The sequence below is a fragment of the Tupaia chinensis genome, unplaced genomic scaffold, assembly GCF_000334495.1.
Source record: "Tupaia chinensis unplaced genomic scaffold, TupChi_1.0 Scaffold139733_1, whole genome shotgun sequence".
Taxonomy (NCBI): domain Eukaryota; kingdom Metazoa; phylum Chordata; class Mammalia; order Scandentia; family Tupaiidae; genus Tupaia; species Tupaia belangeri.
Genome location: NW_006199613.1, coordinates 142,393 through 158,574, shown reverse-complemented (window position 1 = coordinate 158,574; position 16,182 = coordinate 142,393). Strand labels below are relative to the sequence as shown.

Here is a 16,182-nt window from a genome sequence, read left to right as displayed (position 1 = left end):
AGGCAGGTGTCAGTCCATCGGCCCCAACCTGAAAATACAAAGCTGAAAGCCAGTGGGGCACACAGGGGGCCTGCTTCATGAGAACAAAGGGGACGGTTGTCCTGGGCCCCTGGGAAGGCGCCGGGAACCCAGGAGCAGGACTTGCGGGCTTTCAGAAATTCCGAGCAAGCCGCAGCTCTAGGAGTGCCAGGCCAGCAAGTCCTGGATGGGGGCGCGCCCATCAGTTGCTTGCAGAATGAGAGGAATGTTAATTAATTCTGTTACCTGAGCCGAATAGTTTCTGGTTTAATGTTTCTGATAAACTTCCCTGAACCAAGAGCTCTCAGATACCAAGGCAAGCCTCCTGAGGGATCCCTGACTGGTGGGGAGGGGAGGCCATGCTCTCGGACTAGGAGCCTCAGGTCAGTGCAGACGCTCTCCTCAGTCCTGGCGGGAGACCTCTTACCATCCAGTCTTCCCCATCCAACCTGGCCACACTTCAGAAAAGGCTGGGAAGGTTAACCTATAAAGCAAGGCAAATTAAGACACTTCTCTTGTATCAAGCCATCTCAGCTCACTGTTTTTCTCATGGCCTCTCTTCAAAACCCTGGAGGTATTTTGTAAACACAGCCACACACCAGTGGCTGCATACTGGGCACTGGACAGACTGCTCAGAGCAGAATTCAGGATGTGAATTACCGGGTTGAAAGGTAAGAGCAATGTTAACTTTCACAGAGAACATGTCTGTGCACAGGAACGCTTACAGCAAATGTCTGTCCATTCCTCAGCGTGAAGAGCCGGCAGTCTCAAAGGGCACTGGGCAACGGCCCCAAGGAAATTCGATGGCCGGTTCTTGTGGCTTGTCTCAGAATTCCAAGATGATGAGAAATATGTTCAGGGCTGGTCTTGTAGCCTAGTGGTTAAAGGGAGCTGGATGCCATATGGCTGACTATGGGTCAAATCCCAGCCCCAGAGGCTAGAAATCACGCCCAGTGCACATTGGAAGACCTGCCTGCGGAGGGCGGAGGAGAGGACCTCGCCCTGACCACACCCTGTGGGGGCGCTTTTCCCACTCTCTGTCTCTCTGGCAAGTGCTTGTACTGTCTGGCAATTAAAAATATGTAAATAAAAACAGTTCAGAATTGTCTAAACCTTCAGAGAAAAGAACTGTCTGATGTCGTAAGGGAGTGGTGCAGGAAGCAGATGTGTGGAAGGCTGCAGCAGGGTTGCAGCGGGGTTGCAGCAGGGTTAATAACCTCATGGTGGTTGAGAGGCTCCAGGGACTAACTTGTTAGTGAGCCATCATGTGTGTCATTTGAGTTACCTGTTGGGCTGGTGCCTTTCTAACCAGGCACCTGCTCTCAGAGGGTGCTAGCCTCACACCAGAAGAGCCTCGCTCCAGGGGTCAGGAGGTGGTTATATGGTAACCCGGCTGTCCCCACCTGGGAAGATCCCAGGACTCACCTCCCTAATCACACCAGGGGACATGTGCTGAGACCCAGGCTGGCTGAAACTGGGGTGATATTTTGGGAAATAGCAAACATTTGCTCATCTGCAGTGAAGGTCAGAAGTGGGCTTGCAGCAGTGGATGAGCAGTGGGTATGGGCTCTACCCTGCCTGGGAGTGACTGGCTAGTGTTTCATTGTTGATGCCTCCACGTGGGTGCAAAGTAAGGAGGCTGGGTCCTACCAGCACCTCTCGGCTGTTTGCCTGAGGCTATCAGGGTCCTGCAGGACCCCGTGCAGGGGAAGGTTGGTCTGAACAACTGAGGACTACAGCCAGGGATTGCTGGGCATGCAGGCTGCAGGGCCATGTCCTGCCCAGCAGGCGTTGGTTGCATGGAAGACGGGCCAAGAGAGCTGCTAATTATCACCCACCAAGCTGCATGGACATTCCATCCCTTATCAGAGGACTCTCACGGGGGCTCCAGCTCGGGGCTGCGGGCCGTTGCTGCTGTTGCAGACAGGGTCTCCATGATGCGACCCACCTGCTCCAGCCTCCCAGATGGCTGGGACCACAGGCACCCACCCCTGCATTTCAGGGTGGCCCAGGGATCAAACCCATGTGGTCATGACCTCCCTTCCCTGCGCCCGAGGCCTGGCATGCTTGCGCTCACGGAGTGCTGTCGCAATGTGAATCTTGATGATTTGGTTCTGGAGCCTCTGCTCTTCCCACTACGCAGAGTAAGCTTTACATTTCCTTTTAATAAGAAATTGCACACTCACAGGAACGCTGGGAAGTGCGTGAGTGCACCTCTTCATACCTCACAATGCCTTCATGGCACCCTCTTTAGTGGACTTGTGATCACACCCTAGCGCTGCACTGCACCCTGTCCTTGGACTTCACTCGATGTTTCAATAACAAAGGCGGCATCTCTCAAAGTAATCTCTTACATCTTTACTGCCGTGTCAGGGTAGGGTCTGGACAGGAAATGATGGGGTAAATGGGCAGAACAGCTCAAAGAGGCATTAAAGTAGAGCTCAGTGTACTCATCTTTGTGCATAGCGAAGAAGAGCACGGCTTTACAACACTGAAATTAAAATCAAGATAAATTGACATTTCGACCAAGAAGGGACTGGCCTGTGTCCCCGAGCCATACTGTGGTCCTCACAGACACCAAAGGAGAGCCCCCAGGGAATTGGCTTCAGCCTCGGAGCTTGTTGCTGAGTTTGCTACAGTTGTATGTGCAGGGGCCAGAAAGGCCCCTCGTTTGTCAAGACTTGCAGCTTTCCAGAAGGCTCCAGAATACTGTTACGATGGCAAAGGGCTCAAGGGTTAGGTTCCTTCTGGTGCCAAAGACCAGGGAAGCAGGTCAGGGTGTGAGTGGGAGCAGGAAGTGGTGTCACTGGTGAGGCTGCCTGTATCCTGGGCCTGTGAGTGGTCTGAGGGCTGGGGAGTGAGATTATCTTCCTAAACAGGATAAGCTGGAGGAAGGACCGGGCTGTGGCTGCAGCCCAAGGAAGACCTTTGGGATAGCACCAGGCCAGGAGGGGAAGTGTTAATCATCGCAGAGAAACATCTGCACCTTAAACTGCTGACAGGGCCGGACGAGCCTCAGGAAGGAAGGGGACCTCTGTGTGCCAGAATATTAACCTAGGGGCTGGGCCGAGGGTTGCATCTGCAGGAAATCTGACCCGGATTTTGCAGAATCCACACAGAAATACAGACATTGCTCTGGGGAGAAGATCTATAGCTTTTGAGAGTCGTTAACTCCAAAAGGACTAGAACCAACCGACCTGGGTATATTCCTTCCATTTCTGGGATCACAGCCTTCCTCCCCCAGCTCAGCTCCTCTGTCCTGTCATGTGGCACCTCTAGCTCTGACACTGTCCGGGTATAGGGGCGGTACCCGGCCTCGCCTGTGTTGTAAGAGAGGCTTAGCAGGGGTAGGAGGTGGGGCTGGTGGACGGGAGCAGGCCGGGGAGGCAGCACAGCAGAAAGCCAGGAGTGTGGATGAGTCACGAGGTGCGATCTCCCTGTGAGACACCTTCTCTCCAGCACGTGGGTGTCCCCTAGGGACCGGCTGTCTGGCTGTTTCTCCACACTATGGGAGCGTCATGGTGGAGGTCAGGGCTGGGGCTCTGGAGAGCACTGGGGTCCACTGTACCATAAACATCCATATTTATTACAGCATTGGCCAGAGTGACAGAACCCTGACACAATCTGAGTGTTAGCAGTGAAGTCACGGCACGGAACAACGGGCTCATTCTTGGGCCGAGACAATGTTCACGTCTGAGAGGGCGTTCACACACAGACGTGCACAGAGACCAGGGAGCCCAGGGCACCTGCTTAGGGCCGGGGCGCACAGTGCCCAGGACAGGTGTGGGCCAGCATTCCTGTTAAGGGCCAAACAGTAACTGCCTTGGGTCCTGTGAGGCACAGTTTTGTCACAACTGCTCAACGAAGCAAGTTAAAAGGCGCTGGAGACAACGAGCTGGGTGCAGGCATGGCTGTGTTCCAATAAAACTTTACTTACAAAGCAGACGGGGGTCCGATTTGGCCTGTGGGTCACAGTTTGCTAACACTTAGCATGAAGTGTGATATTTTTGAAAATAATCTTTCACAGTATGCATGGATATTTTTGAAGCATGGGCTCCAAACTGTTTTCTTTTTCTTTTAATTTATTTTATATGTTTAATCATTATACATCATTTAGCTTATAAAGTGAATTTACCCAACATGAATAAACGTCACACCTGTCCAGTTGCGGATACTACACATGTTATCAAAAGATAAGAACCCATTTCTGTGTTCCATAAATGTTTGGCCTCTCCATTTTTCTCCTTACGTTCTTTCCTCACACTCTCCCCCTTCTTGACCTCTCCCCACACTGTCTCCAGTACCCACAACCGTTTCCACGTCTCTACATCCTCTAATGGTTCAGTCTCCACTGTAGAGTGGACACATGCATGTCCTCGTGCGTCACGTGAGATGATCGTAGAGTGGACACACGCATGTGCTCGTGCGTCATGTGAGTTGACTCTCTTCCTCCAGCTTATCCCCAGGGGCACCTGGACCTGAGACTTGGGAAGAACCAAGCACCACGAGCCAGCGACACACATCACTCTCTGATGGGGACATAAGGCCCTCTTTGAAGAACATGCCAGGGAAATAGGACACATCTTTCCCCTTGACGTTACAGAATGAGCTCCAAAAGATTGAGAAGAAATGTATACTCCACCAGATGACCACGAACCAGCACAAGAAGTATGAGAAACCAAGAAAATCTCTCTCTTGAGGGAAATGAGCAACCTTGCCACCCACAGACAGTGCAATGGAACTCGTGGAAATGTCAGATAAACAGTTCAGAATATTTGCAGTGACCAAACTAAATGAGATACAAGAGAAAAGTCACAATGAGCTCCAGGAGATGAGGGAGTCCTTCTATGATTTGAAAGAAGAAATGGACACCATAAGGAAGAATCAAATGGAACTGTTAGACATGAAGGCTATAATACAGGAAATTGAAACTACCCTCAAAAGTATTAAAAGCAGATTAGATCATGCTGAAGATCAAATCTCAGATGTAGAAGACAGAACCTCTGACCTAAGAAAATTAACCAAAAAAAGGACAATACATGAGAAATACTAGATATTATTAAACACCCAAATATCTAAATAATTGGTATCCCAGAAAGTGAAGAAACTAATAAGAACATTGATCATTTATTCCATGAAATCCTGAAAGAAACCTTTCCAACTCTAGAAAACCATTTAAACATCCAGATGTAATAAATACAAAGGACCACAAGTAGAATCAAACCAAGAAGATCTTCTACAAGGCACATCATAGCTAGAATGGCCAAAACTACGCATAAGATATAAAAATTGGCAAAAGAGAAATGTCAAGTTTGTTACAAAAGTTACTCCATCAGGCTAAACATTAGATCTCTCACTGGAAACAATGTAAGCAATAAAGAATGGGAAAACATATTCAAAGTGTTAAGTAAAACCAATTTCAACCAAGAATACTCTACCTGGCAAGATTATCTTTCATACGGAAAGAAAAGATAAAAACATTCTCAGATAAACAAAACCCGAAAGAATTTACCAACACCAGACCAACTCTTCAGGAAATTCTGAAGAGAGTGCTATACCAGCAAAACTAAAAAGAAACAAGTAGAAATAAAAGAACAACAACAACAACAAAAAAACCCCAAGAAAATGGCCAACTTAATGGTAGGTACTAGTCTGGAAATATTGATAATAACGTTAATGGATTAAATACTCCGATCAACCCCTAGTCAAGATGGTGAAGTTTTTTTTTTAAAAAAAAAGATAAGTGCTGGAGGGGATGTGGTGAAAGGGGAACTCTCACACATTGTTGGTGGGAAGGTAAATTGGTCCAGCCACTGTGGAGAACAATATGGAAGTTCCTTAAAGACCTTCAAACAGAACTACCATATGATCCAGCAATTCCACTCCTGGGTATCTACCCAAAGGACAGGAGAGTGTTCAGTTGGAAAAGCGCTTGCATAGCTATATTTATTGCAGCATTATTCATGATTTCTAAGACATGGAACCAACACAAATGTCCAAAAACAAATGAATGGATTGAAAAAGTGTGGCACATATACCCCAGGGAATACTATTCAGCCATAAAAAAACCAACAAGGCCCTGACATCTGATAGAAAGTGGGCGAACACGGAAGATCTACTGCTGAGTGAAGCAAGTCAGGCTATGAAAGAGAGGCATCATGTCTCCCGGTAACATATACCAACGGTCTGCACTCTATAGTAGAGACTGAAAGACTGGAGGACCTACAAGTATTAAAAATTATTATAGACCTGGGGAAAAGTGGAAGGAGAGTGAGGGAGAAAGAGTGCAGGAAGGGAAATTTGGGAAAATATGGAGGAGTAAGACATTTGTGGGACACAGATATGATTTGTTGCCTGTTGGTGATGTCATGTACAGTATTCTCAACTTGTCTGCTGAGTGACGTATAGCATGTTGGGTAAAATCTCTTTACCAACTAAATGATGTATAATGATTGAGTGTATAAATAATAAATAACACTAATAAAAATAAATACTCCAATCAAGAGACATAGATTGGCTGATGGATTAAAAAGAAACTCTATCTGCTGCCTATAAGAAATGCACCTCATGGATGAAGACTTACATAGACTAAAAATGAAGGGCTGGGAAAAGGTGTTGCATGCAAACGGAACCAGAAAAAGAGCTGGAGTCACAGTATTGATTTCAGACGAAGCAGGCTTTGGGACAACTGAAGGAGAGACAAGGGCATTTGCAATTGGAAAGGGCTGATTCATCCAAGCTGTTAGTACTAGTTATCGGAGACAAAGGAGTGTGGGGAGCAGGCACTATTTCTATTTTCTTTCATTTGAAATGGAACATGTGTATGGATTTTGTGATTTATTTTCAAATTCTGAAGATGACGTAACTGGGCCCTGGGATTTCCAGGCTGCGTAGAAATGCCTTGGCCTGCAGAGGCAAAGTTCTGACTCCATTTAAGGGTGGCTGACCACGAGCCCCAGGAAAACTAGCAGTTGGGAAAACCCTGCTCAAGGCGAGACATGCAGTGGAGTTTCCGGACTGACAGCGGCCCCCACCTCGGGTGGCCCTCTCCCAGCATGTACTGGGTGACTGCTGGGGGCAGAGGGCAGGAAAGTGCAGGGGCTGTGCCAGGTGCAGGCACTCCACCTGGAGAGAGCTGGGGTGCCAGGGGAGGCCCAGGCTGTGCCTCAGCACAGCCCACCAGGGCGCTAGAAGGGATGCGGGCTTACATGGCCCTAACAAAGTCCCCAGAAGAGGCGCCGCAGGACGCAAGTTAGAGCAAGTCCTTCAGGGCCTGAGTTTGGGGCCAACAGACCTGGATTCGCAACTTGGGAAAGTTCCAGATCTCTTCAGCCTCTTTTTATTTCTGTAAAGAAAGATACTAAGACGGGCCACAATGACAGCAGAGTGGGTCTGCATGCTCTGAGCATGGTCCCTGATGCCTGAACAACAGTGAGGGCTCAGTAAACGATGCCCTCGACAGACTCACCCGGCCCTCGCCATGTTTGTCCAGGGTTATTTTTATCCAGTTGAGCTGCCAACTTTGCTGCGTGGCCTCTCTGGGCCTGTTCTCATCCGTAAAGCCAATTTCATCCTCTCCCGTAGCTGCTGGGGGGCAGGGGGTGGGGCACAGATGTGTCAGACCCCAAGGACAGCACCAGACAGCAAGATGCCAGTGCGACCCCATGCTGCGGCCCTACCCCGGCTCCCGAGCAGCCAGGCTGTAGCCCCCTCTGGCCAGCTCACACTCACCTCCCCTGAGTGGAAATCTGCCCACTGCACTGCTGGTTCTAGGCTGTGCAGCTCTAACCGGGAGTGAGCCAGGTCCGGGTGTGTGCCAGCCGTGAGGCCAGACCTCCGAGGTCTGGGTGTTGGCTGTGCACGTGCACGTGAACAGTAGTGACTACGGGGTTAGCTATAGCCTGGTGACAGGTGCTAAATCCAAGCGGACGGCTGTTAGGAACGGTGCCTACTGTCCTCACACAGCATTAAACTTGGCAACCTCAGGCTGGCCAGGACACAGTGGTCACACACTGCCTGTAGCTGCCCGCTGACTGACTCCAGGCCTCGGTGAGTGCCCAGGGACCTGGCGGGATGCAGAGCTGGGGGAAAGGGATGGAGTAGGACTAGGCCCCTTCAGGCATCTCCCTCTCTCTCTCCCTTTCCCCCTCCATCTCTCCCCCTTCTCCTCTTTCTCTCTCTCCCTCCCTCCCTTTTTTCTCCCTCTCCCCCTTCTTCTCTCCTCCCCACTCCCCTCCCCCTATTTTTCCTTCTCTCCCCCTTCCTCCTTCTTCCCCTCTTTCTCCCTCTCTCCCACCCTCCGTCTCTCTCTCTCTAGCACATGTACACTCTGGCTCTACACCAATAAGCCCCAACCCCAAGAAGGGACGCGGCCCTGCTTCACTGGTGAGAACGGGCCGGGAGCTGCGTCACCTGCTCAGGCTGCAGCTCCACCTGCTCAGGGCCTCTGGAGCACGCAGTAAGTGACTAGAGCACCACTTCTGGTGAACTCGAGAGTTAAAGCTATTTCCCAGAAGAAAACGGAAGTGTTTTAGGAAATGCACGATTAGCTGCTTAGTCTTTTCTGGCCTCCGTTTATGAAATCCAAGCTGTTAGTACTAGTTATCGGAGACAAAGGAGTGTGGGGAGCAGGCACTATTTCTATTTTCTTTCATTTGAAATGGAACATGTGTATGGATTTTGTGATTTATTTTCAAATTCTGAAGATGACGTAACTGGGCCCTGGGATTTCCAGGCTGCGTAGAAATGCCTTGGCCTGCAGAGGCAAAGTTCTGACTCCATTTAAGGGTGGCTGACCACGAGCCCCAGGAAAACTAGCAGTTGGGAAAACCCTGCTCAAGGCGAGACATGCAGTGGAGTTTCCGGACTGACAGCGGCCCCCACCTCGGGTGGCCCTCTCCCAGCATGTACTGGGTGACTGCTGGGGGCAGAGGGCAGGAAAGTGCAGGGGCTGTGCCAGGTGCAGGCACTCCACCTGGAGAGAGCTGGGGTGCCAGGGGAGGCCCAGGCTGTGCCTCAGCACAGCCCACCAGGGCGCTAGAAGGGATGCGGGCTTACATGGCCCTAACAAAGTCCCCAGAAGAGGCGCCGCAGGACGCAAGTTAGAGCAAGTCCTTCAGGGCCTGAGTTTGGGGCCAACAGACCTGGATTCGCAACTTGGGAAAGTTCCAGATCTCTTCAGCCTCTTTTTATTTCTGTAAAGAAAGATACTAAGACGGGCCACAATGACAGCAGAGTGGGTCTGCATGCTCTGAGCATGGTCCCTGATGCCTGAACAACAGTGAGGGCTCAGTAAACGATGCCCTCGACAGACTCACCCGGCCCTCGCCATGTTTGTCCAGGGTTATTTTTATCCAGTTGAGCTGCCAACTTTGCTGCGTGGCCTCTCTGGGCCTGTTCTCATCCGTAAAGCCAATTTCATCCTCTCCCGTAGCTGCTGGGGGGCAGGGGGTGGGGCACAGATGTGTCAGACCCCAAGGACAGCACCAGACAGCAAGATGCCAGTGCGACCCCATGCTGCGGCCCTACCCCGGCTCCCGAGCAGCCAGGCTGTAGCCCCCTCTGGCCAGCTCACACTCACCTCCCCTGAGTGGAAATCTGCCCACTGCACTGCTGGTTCTAGGCTGTGCAGCTCTAACCGGGAGTGAGCCAGGTCCGGGTGTGTGCCAGCCGTGAGGCCAGACCTCCGAGGTCTGGGTGTTGGCTGTGCACGTGCACGTGAACAGTAGTGACTACGGGGTTAGCTATAGCCTGGTGACAGGTGCTAAATCCAAGCGGACGGCTGTTAGGAACGGTGCCTACTGTCCTCACACAGCATTAAACTTGGCAACCTCAGGCTGGCCAGGACACAGTGGTCACACACTGCCTGTAGCTGCCCGCTGACTGACTCCAGGCCTCGGTGAGTGCCCAGGGACCTGGCGGGATGCAGAGCTGGGGGAAAGGGATGGAGTAGGACTAGGCCCCTTCAGGCATCTCCCTCTCTCTCTCCCTTTCCCCCTCCATCTCTCCCCCTTCTCCTCTTTCTCTCTCTCCCTCCCTCCCTTTTTTCTCCCTCTCCCCCTTCTTCTCTCCTCCCCACTCCCCTCCCCCTATTTTTCCTTCTCTCCCCCTTCCTCCTTCTTCCCCTCTTTCTCCCTCTCTCCCACCCTCCGTCTCTCTCTCTCTAGCACATGTACACTCTGGCTCTACACCAATAAGCCCCAACCCCAAGAAGGGAAGCAGCCCTGCTTCACTGGTGAGAACGGGCCGGGAGCTGCGTCACCTGCTCAGGCTGCAGCTCCACCTGCTCAGGGCCTCTGGAGCACGCAGTAAGTGACTAGAGCACCACTTCTGGTGAACTCGAGAGTTAAAGCTATTTCCCAGAAGAAAACGGAAGTGTTTTAGGAAATGCACGATTAGCTGCTTAGTCTTTTCTGGCCTCCGTTTATGAAATGGCTGAGATTTGCCCGGAACCAAACCAGGCCAGAGAGGAGGGGACCGGAGGCCTCCAGGCCCCAGGTTTCCTGCAGGGATGTTGGAGGCCGAGGTCCAGCTTCCGGCCAGTTGTTCGTGGGAAGGGAGACGGGGCCTCTGCTCCCTCTTCAGAAGCAGTGTAACGCCCTGCCCCAGCTCCCTCTGCACAGGGCTGGAGGTGGAGGAGCGGGGCCTCCCTCCAGGTATCGGCTTCCCACTCAGCCCATGGCAGTCTGCCCTGCTCTGCTGCAGAGGGCTGGTCCAGAGGTGCCTGGACCCTCCAGCTTCCTGTCCCCCAGGAGCCAGGGCAGAAGCTGTGAGACCGGCTGTCCAGAGGGTTGGATGCAGGAGAGGGCAGGAGCCGGCAGAGTCCGAATAGCCTCTGCCTCGCCTTTGCCCTGAGCCCTCCTCATGGTGCCGGTGCCTGGGCTCTCAGCGCTCCGCCCTCGGGTGGCGGAGCTCCCTGCTGTGAGCACCACTTCATCCTCCCACTCACTTTGACCTACAGGCTTGGCTTCTACTCCCAGTATGAGCGTAGGCCTTGGGGGTGTGCTCGGGAGTCTGCCGCCCCTCCCAGTCCCCACCGGAGTCCGCATTACCACCATCCGCGTCTGGGTGTTGCATGGGCCTCCCCAGGGGTGCCCTCGAGGCTGCCCTTGCCCCCAGACACACTCTCAACATGGCCGCACAGGCGATCAGGTCACTCCTGCTCAGAAGCGCCCTGCGGCCTCCACATGGGCAAACCCGGCCCGTATGATGGCCCTGAGGGCCTGCAGGACCAGCTGCCGAAAATGTTACGTGCAGACCCTAACGATAGTGTCCTCAAGATTGTTTCAAAGATTAAATAAGATAATGCACGTGGGGGCTGGCCAGTGGAGTAGAGGTTAAGGTAGCTGGATCCCACACGGTCCAATGCATAGCTCGTGTCCCAGACCCAGCAACTGAGAAACGTGATAGGTGTGTGTGTGTGTGCCCAAAATCCTGAGGGGCGACTGGAGGAGAAGGATTGCGATGTGGCCATCCCCTCAGGGGTGGGGGATAATCTCTCACTTTCCTTCTCTCCCTTCCACAGAAAAGGAAAGAAAAGACAGTGCACGTAACCCTCACGGACAGGGCCGGACGTCGCGAACCTACAGAGGTGGCTCCAGAGGACCTGGGCTCGACCATGCGGTGAAGGCCCGGCTCCAACTGCCCCGAGGGTGCCGTGAGCCAGTTGGTTCAGCTCTGCTGGTGTCCCCTTTCAGGGGCTTGCGGCTGTGCCTGGGGCCGGCCGGGCTAGAGCAAATGTCACCACACCTGCTGTTTCCGGGGAGGAGCAGAGAGAGAGACATGCAATTAAGAGACACTGGCTCACAACGGAGGTGGAGGCCATCTTTAAACTGATGAGAGAATGCGGACATTTGGGGCTTTACTTAGTACCGAGCCCTGCTAAGTCGAGGCACAGTTGAATTTCCAGCAGCGTGGACCCAGACTGTCCTGCAGACCCCGTGTTCTCCAACAGCCGTCGTCTTCCTGGCAGGACGAGGGGTGACCATGCTGCTGTCACCTAGCTGTGACCTGGCCTGGCCGCAGCCGCACTGAGTACACACTGTAGTTTGGCAGGCCGAGGCCACACGAGAGGCCTGGAAGCGCACACACCTTGACCCCAGCTACGTAGGAGACCGAGGCAGGAGTGTTGTGACATAGGGACACAGAAAGCATGTGATCTTGGGCAAGTGGCTTCGTGTCTCTGAACTAGCCCCTTCTCTGTGAGATGTCCTGCCACAGTGGGGGAGGGAGTAGCCCTCCTTGTGGGGCTTTGCCTTAAAGCTCCCTCTGAGTAACAAGGGGGACCTACGTGCACAGAGCAGACCAGAGCCTTGACGCTCACGTGTGCACTGTTCACTGCACGGACCGTCTGTCACCTGGGTCCTAAGAGCATTGCTCGAAATGCTCAAAACCTCAAATCTTGTCAGGCACGGACATCGTGGACTGTTACTAGCTGCTGCAGCGTGAGGTGCTGCCATTTGAACAAGTGAGTCCTGCTACGTGAGGGAGTTGGTGCCTAAGTGCCTTGTTCTCAGCGAGGGCCAAACGGGGCGGTTGACAGGATTTTCCTCAACCAGCAAAGCTACAGAATTCAATTTCGCAAATGCTTGGCATGCCTACAGAGTGTGAGGCACCACACAGGAAGACGGGTATGGCAGCTATCAGTCATGTTGATCAAACCATAACCACAGCTAAGCACGAAGGAGGGGACTGTGGTGAGTGTCTGACTATCTGATGTGCAGCCATTTGGAACACAGGGTGTAGCCTGCATGTGTGTGCATGCGGTCAGCGTGGGGGATAGGCCACGTGGGGGGAGGAGAGAAGTAATAGCGGCACCCGGGGAAAACCTGGGCATCATGTTTTACCCTGTAAGGTGCACGCCTTTACTGAAGAGCACGCACATCGGGTGACCTGGAACGTGCACGCCTTTACTCAGAAGCATGCACTCCAGGTAACCTGGAATGTGCATGCCTTTACTTGGGAGCACGCATACAGGGTGGCCTGTAAGGTACATGCCTTTACTCAGGAGCACACATACGCGGTGGCCTGTAGTGCATGTCATTACTCAAGAGCATGCACACTGGGTGGCCTGTAACCTGTATGCCTTTACTCGGGAGAACGCACACTGGGTGACATGTAAGGTGCACGCCTTTACTCAAGAGCACGCACACTGGTGACCTGTAATGTGTGCGCCTTTACTCAAGAACACGCACACCGAGTGATCTCGCCACTCAAACACACACACCCCTGTCTTTCTGTCACCATGGTGTTCACTAAGTGCCCTGAACCACTCGTTTGATTCAAGATACAGGTAGAACTCTACAGCGCTTGTCAGCCTGTGCTCAGGGACGCAGAGGTGGTCTGAGGGACTGCACAGCTCTCTCAGGACCCTACTCTCTAAACTGGCCTTGGGCACAGTTGAACACTCTCGTGGCCATCATGAAATTCTTACCTTTAAAGAAGGGTCCCCACATTTTCATTTTGCAGTGGTCTCCACAAAGTGTATAGCTGGTCTTGGCTTGTAAGATCTCTTCCAGAGGTCCATGAGCTCAAAACTATTTTAATTATATTAGTATTAATTGCTATTTGCCTTTTCTACTTTCGTTTTTGTACAAGGGTATTTTCCAGTGGGTATATGGCACTGGCTTTGCAACATACCGAACGCAGAAGGAAGTATGAGAACTTTGGCTGCCTTAGGCCAAACATGAAAGGGTTTCGCAGAAATGAAAACTACACATTCTTCTCCCTGTATATATTTGCATTTAGAAAGATAGCAGTTTCTTATAAAATATGTTATTTACACTAACATGTAATGGGTTTTAGAATTATTATTATTATTTTTTAATTGCCAGAGGACGTGTGCTCTCACCAGAGTGAGACAGAGACAGGGAGGGGGAAGCACTCCCAGAGGTCACGGCTACACCTAAGTCCTCCTCCCCCACCCCTGTCTTGTCAGCACCTTAGGCAGACACACACGTGTCTGGCAGTTAACAATTATTTTCAAATGAATTAAATAACCATTTAAAAAAGTTATCCATTTTATAAAATATTGAATATCAGTAGACACAACCTTAGGGCACACAGTAATTTTGAAGAGTATAAACGGCACTGAGTCCAAAGAGTCTGAGAGTTACGCTTCCCAGCTGTTAGCACGCTTGTTCCATTATGCAGGTAACTGACGCCTGCTGAGAGGGAGGCAGAGACCATCTTGGTCAACGCTGGCCTTCTGTGGGACGCCTGGGCCAGCCTAACACAAGCCCCTTGCCTTTGCTAGATCTACATGGGCGTTTCAGAGTGGCAGGTCTGACCCTCGGAACTTCCGGAAATGGAACGTCTGCTTTGAGGGCACCTCTACCCTGGGGAGCTCTGGCAGAAGCTGCCCAGCCCCTGGCCAACACGAGATGGTGACCACTGGGGTCTCCACTCTAGGCCGCCAGCCAAATCGGGAGTCCCAGGGTTAAGGCCATAAGGAATGGACAGAGTTCCTAAAGGAAAAACAGAAGGGATGGGCTGACCACGTAGAGCAATGCGCATGGCGCCGTGAGCGGCCAGCCTCTGTGGGAAGGTTCCAGTTCACGTCTGGAGACCTCCCTGGGGGCACCAGCCATGCCCATGGCCCAGGGCTGGCTGAGGCGGGGCGGACCACAGTGACCAGGGCCTGTTGGGAGTGCAGCAGACGGGGTGTGGATGTGGTGACAAAGTTACGAGCAGAGATCTGGGTCCAGCTGCCTCAGTTCAAATCCCGACTCCACCACTTACCCTCTGGGCTCCTCCCTGCTCCTCGCCCATCTGTGACATTGCCCATGATCACCCTGCTTCAGACAGCGATGGAGGGCGGGCTGTGGGGGTTCTAAGCCAGAGCCTGGCTCAGTAAGTCTTAGCTGTCATCGTTGTGGTCACTCAGGACAGTGCTGCGTAAGTGCAGTAACTTGGACTGCACAGGCCGTGACCCGGCCAGAGCTGATCTCCTGAGCTGATGCGGCCAGGCCCTAAGCCGGCTGCTAGAGGCTTGGGACCCAGTGTTTGGGTCCTGGTTCTTCTACTTGCTACTGATGTGACTCTAGGCAGTCAACATCTGCCTGCCTACCTTCAGGGGACACTCACTGAGTGCTTGCTCAGGGGAGGAGGCACGATTAGGGCTTGGTGTCCCGAGGGCTGTTCAGTGGGGTCTGGGGACACTCACTGAGTGCTTGCTCGGGGGAGGAGGCACGGGATAGGGCTTGGTGTCCCGAGGGCTGTTCAGTGGGGTCTTTACAGGCAGCTCTGAGCAGTGCGGGTTATTGCCTACGGATGATCTGGGCCTGGCAGCAGCACACGCTCAGCGATGACCAGGCCTGGCAACCTCTGTGCCCCTGGGCCAGCCTGTCACCTCATCCTCCCACGGGGCAGCCCGCCAGGCCCGGATGAAGGCGCTCAGGCACCGCGAGGCATGGCTGCTCCCCGGGACAACCCTCTGTCTGCTCATCTTCGCTCTTGCAGGGTCTCCCTCCTGGCCCAGGCCCAGCGGGAAGTCTGAGACTCACCCTGTGGTCCACTAAGCGGGAGTCCAGTGACATAACCCTCACATCAGCCGTTGGTCCTACTGGGGCTTTGTTTTCAACACCACCATCCTGCTGAGAGTGCTCAAGTGCCTCTCTCCTGCCCTCCGAGCATCCTACATATTCAAATGTCTATTTGGCATCTCCGCTGGGCTCAGGTTAAGCATTTCTGACAGCCTAGGTAAAGCAAACCTGATTCCTTCTGACTTTATTCTCCATCCCCGTCTTTCCCAACTCAGTAAATAGAACCTCTCTCTGCCCAATGGCTCGGCAAAAACCCAGAGCACTATCCACACCCCTTTCCTCCCCTCACACATCCAAGCCACTGAAAGTCCTGGCCCCTCTGTCCCATCATGATGTCCGAACCTAACCCAAGCATCACCAGCCACTCTTGGTCTTCGTAACCATCTCCATAAAGGACCGTCAAAGCCCACTTTTGTCTTTTTTCTAGTTTATCCACCACCACCTGCCTGCAGGCTCTCTCTAAAGTAGAAATAAAACCTCATTACCTCTCACCGAAAGCGGCCAGCTTCCTTCTGTGGTCAGATGCTCTCGACCTGTGCAGGGCTATGTGCTCTTCCTCTTCCTTCTCCACCCCTTGCTGGTTTCAGCCACGCTGGCTTCCACAGGCTCTGCCTCTCAAACA

The 16,182-nt window shown here is 52.6% G+C and overlaps 1 protein-coding gene across 1 annotated transcript in view; it reads left to right on the top strand.

Annotated features, from left to right (window-relative positions):
* Positions 1–279: 279 nt before the first annotated feature.
* The window catches only part of PRR5L (proline rich 5 like), a 101,574-nt gene continuing 85,671 nt past the window's right edge, over positions 280–16,182 (top strand). The window contains exons 1-2 of the mRNA XM_006162082.2: positions 280–689; positions 11,543–12,713. The gene's annotated coding sequence lies outside the window, so the exon portion shown is untranslated. The remainder of the gene's footprint in view (positions 690–11,542; positions 12,714–16,182) is intronic.